This window comes from Lupinus angustifolius, unplaced genomic scaffold (genome assembly GCF_001865875.1).
Source record: "Lupinus angustifolius cultivar Tanjil unplaced genomic scaffold, LupAngTanjil_v1.0 Scaffold_156_4, whole genome shotgun sequence".
NCBI lineage: Eukaryota > Viridiplantae > Streptophyta > Magnoliopsida > Fabales > Fabaceae > Lupinus > Lupinus angustifolius.
The window spans coordinates 211,925-219,610 of record NW_017726078.1 but is presented as its reverse complement, the minus strand read 5'-3'; the positions used below and the strand labels follow the sequence as shown (position 1 = coordinate 219,610).

At 32.0% G+C, this 7,686-nt stretch overlaps 1 pseudogene; it reads right to left on the bottom strand.

The window, feature by feature from the left end:
• Nucleotides 1–219: 219 nt before the first annotated feature.
• Nucleotides 220–3,192, bottom strand: LOC109340290 (annotated as a pseudogene).
• Between the last annotated feature and the right edge of the window lie 4,494 nt (nucleotides 3,193–7,686).

Here is a 7,686-nt window from a genome sequence, read left to right as displayed (position 1 = left end):
ATACACACTTTACCACTCACTCAAAAATCACACCAAAATCAAACCAAAAAAATGAAATTTTGCAAAGTGATTCATAATCTAAGAAGAGTGATCCAATACACACTCTTAAATTCCAATAAACATCACACAATTAATTTCCACCAACCACTATTAATTTCCTATACAAACTCTTCAATTTCAACTAAGAAAGGCGTGTTCAACAATTACCAAAGCATGAAGTCATGGACCATATCCACGAGTTCGAAGCAGGCACCTAGGAAAGTCGTGGTCAACATCGACGAGTTCGAAGTAGGTACCAGATTCCCAATGTTCATAATTTGAATCGTATACATAATGAATTAAACCTCCAGGAAAACTTAACTGTCTTACATACAAGTCATGTGCAGCATCCACGACTTCAACCAAACTCGTGGACCGTATCCACAACTTCAACACAAGTTAGGGCACATGTTAAGGTTTCAAAGAATGCTAGAGCACAACTTACGGTACCTTCTTTGAACTCGTGGTATAGAGCCATGACATCCATTGAAGTTGTGGACCCTTTCCACGACTTTGGATGTTTATAAGTACCTCCCTCACTTGGCATAAACCACCTGAAATACACTCACCCACTCCCGAATTTCTCAAAGTTACCTGAATTCTCAATTTCCCAAATTTCCTTATTCCTAAGAAATGGAAAACATTGGTCCCGGGCCCATTAACCATTCCCCACTCACAGTTTAGAAAGATTATGTCTCGACAAACATATTGAATGGTGGAGAGGTTACTTTTCAGGCAAGGTACACCATTTGGCAAAACCTTCCATCTGAATTTGTGTTACATGTTATTCGTAACACCGTGTTTGGAAACATTTTGGATATTGGAGCATTAGATATCAACAACCATCTCATAACCATATTGGTTGAGAGATGGAGGTCAGAGACTCACACTTTTCATTTATCGGTTAGAGAGTGCACGAATACACTTGAAGACGTCATGTATCAGCTTGGATTACCTATTGATGGAGATGTTGTTACCGGTATGATGAGTACAGATTTAGATCTTATCTGTCTCAACTTGTTGGGTGTTATCCCAACTGATACACAAATTTTGGGGCAAATGGCCCAAATGAGTTGGCTTGACTCTACATTTTAATAACTTCCAGAAGATTATGATGATGTTGTAATTCAACAGCGTGCAAGAGTATTCATTTTACGAATGATTGGCGATTTCCTTATGCTAGATACATCAGTGTTACGACTTCACCTGATGTATCTCCCATTGTTAGAGGACTTATTACAGACATACTAATACAATTGGGCCTCTACTATTTTGGCATGTCTTTATCGGAGACTATATTCTCCAACATTAATCAGTCGTCAAATTGAAATAGGAGGATGCTTTCTACTACTACAATCATGGACATACGATCAGATTCCAATTCTTGCTCCAAGACTGCACGACAACCCATTGCAGTTATTTCCTTTTGTCCGAATGTAGATATTTATTTTTAAAAAATGTATAATTCTTTATTTTTATATATAACTTTTCATTTGAAAACATTTATTCCAAATAATATACTAACTTAATGTAATTTTACATTTTAGTGGTCGTAACATTTAATCACCACCAATATTCCTGGTCATGTAACCAACATCATACAGTCAATATTGGATTGCTTGCACATTTATCAAGTAATTTATCTAATTCATTTTTTGCTATTTATAATTTATTTTCTTATTCCTACTAATTTATTTATTATTATTACTACTTTATTTTTTAATGTTACTAATTTATTTTTATCTATCAGATTGTCTGGACCTCATATAGGAACATTAATTTTATGGGTCATATAGCAAATATCGCTCGAGCATGTGTGTCACTTATCTACTTTACACTTGTTGAGTGACATGCTATTAATCGAGTTATAAGGCAGGTTGGTCTGCAACAACCAATCCCACAAGATCCAATCAACTTAGAGAAACAACACAAGATGGACTTACGTGGAAAAAATGACTACAACTACCCATAGAAGCATGATCACTGGATTCAAATATTGAATAATCGGGAAAACTATATGGTCAATGGTTTTCCCGATGTATAGTTTTTATATCACTACTCGCAGTATATGTAGTGATACTTACAAAGGACTAGAAAATACATCTTTTCAGGAAGCCATTCTTCTCCATCTTTTTTGCTTTTCTTCACAACCCAAATGAATGGTTGCCCTTAAGTCTCAAGTCCTAATGCAATTTCTCTAAGATGAGAATCATGGAAGTTTACAATACTTCCAAAGGATACATAAACAACTGAATTGGCTTCCTTTGTGTCAAGCCAATTTTGTCACTCATGCTCATCGATAGATGCTTCTTTTCCTCTATATTTTTTTGTTCCTTATCAATGTTGCAAAGAGACAAAGGGCCTATATGCCATGCTCTTCTTGCTATTACCTTCCTATAATAATCAGCATAGTCCTTCTCAAGTTCATAGAAGATGTTGAAAACAACTCCATAACTCTTCTCTTCTACTTCCTTGAATTTTATCAATCTTTCTAACCAATCACCAATTTTTAAGTAATTTTCTACCTGAGTCCTTGTCATTTTAATCTCGCTAGGAAGACTAGGAATGACAAATGATTCTGACTCAGAAGAAACATTCTCATAAGGTTTGTAGAGTCTAACGCATTCAGTAGCACACATGGAGAAGAAACTAACCCCATAGAACACAATCCTTGGAATGTTGAATTTCGCACTAGAATCATTTGTCCGTGTAAAGAACGTATCAGAAACAATAGAATTTGGACGTTGTAGACTCAGTTGTTGCTCAAATCCCTCCTGCAACAGTTCAGTGCCCTTAAAGAAGAGTGGAATAAATTCTGGTGAAGGGATTGAGTCAAAAATTTCACACCCATTAGGTAAACCTGCTTCTATAGAATGGAACTTGATGGTTTGCATATTGATGTTGGAATAGGTTTTAGATTTTTCTATTGTTTTGAAGATGAAAGGTGCATTGAGGGGTGTGGTGAGAATGGTTGTCTTCACCCCTTTTGATGCAAAAAGCTTGGCCATGTCAACCATAGGTATCATATGGCCATGACCCATGAAGGGGAAGAACATTATGTGTATTGGACTATGTTCAGTAGTTTCAGCACCCATCTTTCTCTTGTTTCTAAGAAATTTGAGGTTCTTTCTTCAAATAAACAAGCACAAGGAGAAGATTTTCTATGGTTCTATGACCAAGAGGGTTAGAGAATTTATAAGAAGGATTTAGCCTAAGCATTGCACGAGTTCATATAATCTCACCTCTTGGGCTGTGCTACTCTCAAGTACTCACACTCCCCTACTAGACTATAAGGGGAAAGAGGACTAAATGTTTTAGGGAGGGGATCCACTTACTCTAAGAGTAAGTTTGTTAAAATTATTTCTCATTTTAACCAACAATTCTAGAAAAATTCAATGGTTTGAATTAGTGAGTAAATTTAAACCATTAGACATCCCTAGAATTGATGGTTATGATGAAGAGTAAGTCTCAAAAACTTACTCTTGGAGTAAGTGAATTCCACTCAATATTTTATTATAAAATAATTAAAATATGGACCATTAGATTATTTTTATATAGCATATCACGATTTATATATAGTTCTAGAGTCTCTGGTATTAGAGATAGTCTCTATTCTAGTCTTGGGAGGCAATGTATCGAGATGCTAAAATGCTGCACAGATCCAAATTTCTAGTTATTTTTAAATTAAAATTTTGAAAATATTATAAAATCATATTCCCCCCTATTTTCCAATACTGAAAGTCTAGCCCAATTTTCTTTGCATACCTTTTCTGTCCTTATGATTTCAGTTAAGATTTTCAATTGGTCAAAAGAAAAAAAATAGTATTATGTAAAAGAAAATCATAATATAGTAGAGTATTTAATTTTTTTCAGATTAAAAATTATTATGTAGCATAAAATGGAAGTATTTTTATCATAATCCTTTGTTAGTTAATCAACTTTGAAATTTATTTAATTTAAAAATAATTATAAAGAAAATAAAATTTTCAAATTCATTGAATTTTAAAAAAGAACACCCGAAATAACCATCAATCATGGTGTAATTTGTGGTTCTCCTTATTTTGTCCTCACTATTTTCTAATTTTTACAAAAAAAATCATATATAACCCAATGTTCATCTCTACCCAATATATGTTCGATGTTAATTAGTTAACTATTTCTTCTTTCTTACATTATAACTATCAGTTTTTTAATGTAAAATGTGAATGTTCAATTTAATCGAATAAATTCATCTGCAGAATACAAATATTTAACACAAAATATTATATTGACATTTATTACATACAAACTACACATTATAAATGATAGGAAAACGGGTTGGCAGGCATGACAGTGCCTGTCAACACGCTAGTTATATATAAAGGCAAAACATAGTGTAACCTCTATCATGTTGTAATTTTTATTTTCTATTTTCCTCTTCACATTATTTAATTTAAAAAAATACCATATAATCCTAATTAATCATCACCAACACATTAATTAACCATATCTCTCACCTTAAACTTTACATTATCATAAACATACACAAATTATAATATAAAGTGAAAGTGCAAAGTGTCAAGGATAACACTAGAAATGTTTTGCATATGTTTTGATGAAGACAATGTTCTATTAAAGCTTGAAGATGGCTCAACAATCAACATGTCTTATGCTCATCTAGTCATATTTAGACTAGGATATAATTTGAGTCAGTATTCTAAGCAGTCTAGGATGTGTGCCGCAATAAGTAGGTATAAGTTACGTGAACCTAGGTGCTAGTCTCTCAATTGTATGTTCATGCATTATTCATACATGTTATATGTGCATATTAGGCATAATATAATTGCTAGAACAAGTATATAATTTGTGCACAACGTATGAGAAGTTTACCTTTTGAAACATGTGCATTAATGTGCCAGGCTTTTCTGTCCTTATGATTTCAGTTAAGATTTTCAATTGGTCAAAAGAAAAAAAATAGTATTATGTAAAAGAAAATCATAATATAGTAGAGTATTTAATTTTTTTCAGATTAAAAATTATTATGTAGCATAAAATGGAAGTATTTTTATCATAATCCTTTGTTAGTTAATCAACTTTGAAATTTATTTAATTTAAAAATAATTATAAAGAAAATAAAATTTTCAAATTCATTGAATTTTAAAAAAGAAATAGTTTTTAATTCCAAATATATGATTTTAGATATTTACTAGTTTTAGCTACATGATATTGTACCCATGCAATCTACCATATATTTTTTGTGATGCAGCTCATGTAATGTAAATCTTCCTTAATATACATTAATTAAATCATGATGTAATAAATGATTAAGATTAATTATACTCAATTAATAAATCATCATCATCAGTCAACTAAAAACTACATTGTATCTAATTTAAAAGCTACCAATTTAATAATTCGTCAGCTGGTTATTATTGAAAGCTATGACGTTTTCTAAGATCTGGTTAGAAATTCTGTCATTCATAAGGATTGTTTGGGTGGATATATATATATATATATATATATATTATATCTTTATCTTTAACTTATAAAGTGAACACCCGAAATAACCATCAATCATGGTGTAATTTGTGGTTCTCCTTATTTTGTCCTCACTATTTTCTAATTTTTACAAAAAAAATCATATATAACCCAATGTTCATCTCTACCCAATATATGTTCGATGTTAATTAGTTAACTATTTCTTCTTTCTTACATTATAACTATCAGTTTTTTAATGTAAAATGTGAATGTTCAATTTAATCGAATAAATTCATCTGCAGAATACAAATATTTAACACAAAATATTATATTGACATTTATTACATACAAACTACACATTATAAATGATAGGAAAACGGGTTGGCAGGCATGACAGTGCCTGTCAACACGCTAGTTATATATAAAGGCAAAACATAGTGTAACCTCTATCATGTTGTAATTTTTATTTTCTATTTTCCTCTTCACATTATTTAATTTAAAAAAATACCATATAATCCTAATTAATCATCACCAACACATTAATTAACCATATCTCTCACCTTAAACTTTACATTATCATAAACATACACAAATTATAATATAAAGTGAAAGTGCAAAGTGTCAAGGATAACACTAGAAATGTTTTGCATATGTTTTGATGAAGACAATGTTCTATTAAAGCTTGAAGATGGCTCAACAATCAACATGTCTTATGCTCATCTAGTCATATTTAGACTAGGATATAATTTGAGTCAGTATTCTAAGCAGTCTAGGATGTGTGCCGCAATAAGTAGGTATAAGTTACGTGAACCTAGGTGCTAGTCTCTCAATTGTATGTTCATGCATTATTCATACATGTTATATGTGCATATTAGGCATAATATAATTGCTAGAACAAGTATATAATTTGTGCACAACGTATGAGAAGTTTACCTTTTGAAACATGTGCATTAATGTGCCAGTTAATCGATTAACATGGTGACTTAATCGATTAACTCAACTACATTTATGTTAAATTAGTGCTTTTAGTTACAATTTTTTTCTGCGTCATTCTGTTGCATTGTTAATCGATTGACGGGTTATCTTAATCGATTAACTAGTCTGTTATTTGTTATAACTAATTTCTGGTTTAAGCGTTTAACTGTTTGCAACGAATCTAACTGCCAAAACTACTTGCTATAAATAAGTGGCAACTTCTGAAAACCATAGCATTGCATTCTATTGTATAAGGCTGTTTAGAAAAACATTTTGCATATTGTTTACTGTTTTTGCAAGAGAGATTGCATGTGTGAGAAGAAAGTTATTATGCTAATCTGATTTTTGGTTTTTGCATACTGTTTTACATACTTTTATGCTCATTCTTTCTTGCTCACATGTTCATGCGTTGGATAGATTTTTAGAGAGATTATTTGATTTCTGTTTTGATTAACTCACATGATTCTTGATGGCTTGAGTGATTAGTGAGTGGGTTAGTCTTTAAGTCTTTTCTTGTTATATTCCAAGCATTATTGTGCTTAGTATACCTTACTGTTTAACCTGTTTTTGTGTATTTCTTCGTTAGTCTCTTGGTGTCAGATCACCACAGAGATTGAGGTTCTTCACCAAGGCTAGGAGGTATTGATTTGAGGACAAGAATCTTGGTTGGGGCTGTTTCGTGAGAAAGGTTTTCTCATGCGAAGGGTAGAGTTAAACCAAGGATTTAGGGGTCCTAGATTTCAAGAAAGAAGCGTCCTATGTGCTTGTAATTGAATTGGTGTGTGTATTCATACTTTAACTCAATATTGTGAAGAAGAAAATCTCTCTAGATCAGAATGGGAGGCCTGGATGTAGTTTGCAGTGGACCGCAAACGAACTAGGATAAAAATCCTTTTGTGCACTCTTTTTCTCTTTGAATCTTCTTTAAAGTTTCTTGCTGTTATAAATTGAATCTGCAACTAATATTCTGGCTATTTGTTTACTGCCATATGCTTATTATTTGTGCGTAAAAATATTTGTACTATCTCTGTTCAATTGTGTTTAAATAACAGTGCAATTTGCTTGTCTAATCATTCTGTTCTATACATTAGTTAATCGATTAAGGCGTGTTATTAATCGATTAACTGAGTTGTTTCCAACAGTTGGGTTTTGGTTCAAGAAGTGGTGATTAATAACCGCTACGCCTATTCACCCCCTTCCTTCTAGGTGTTCCTA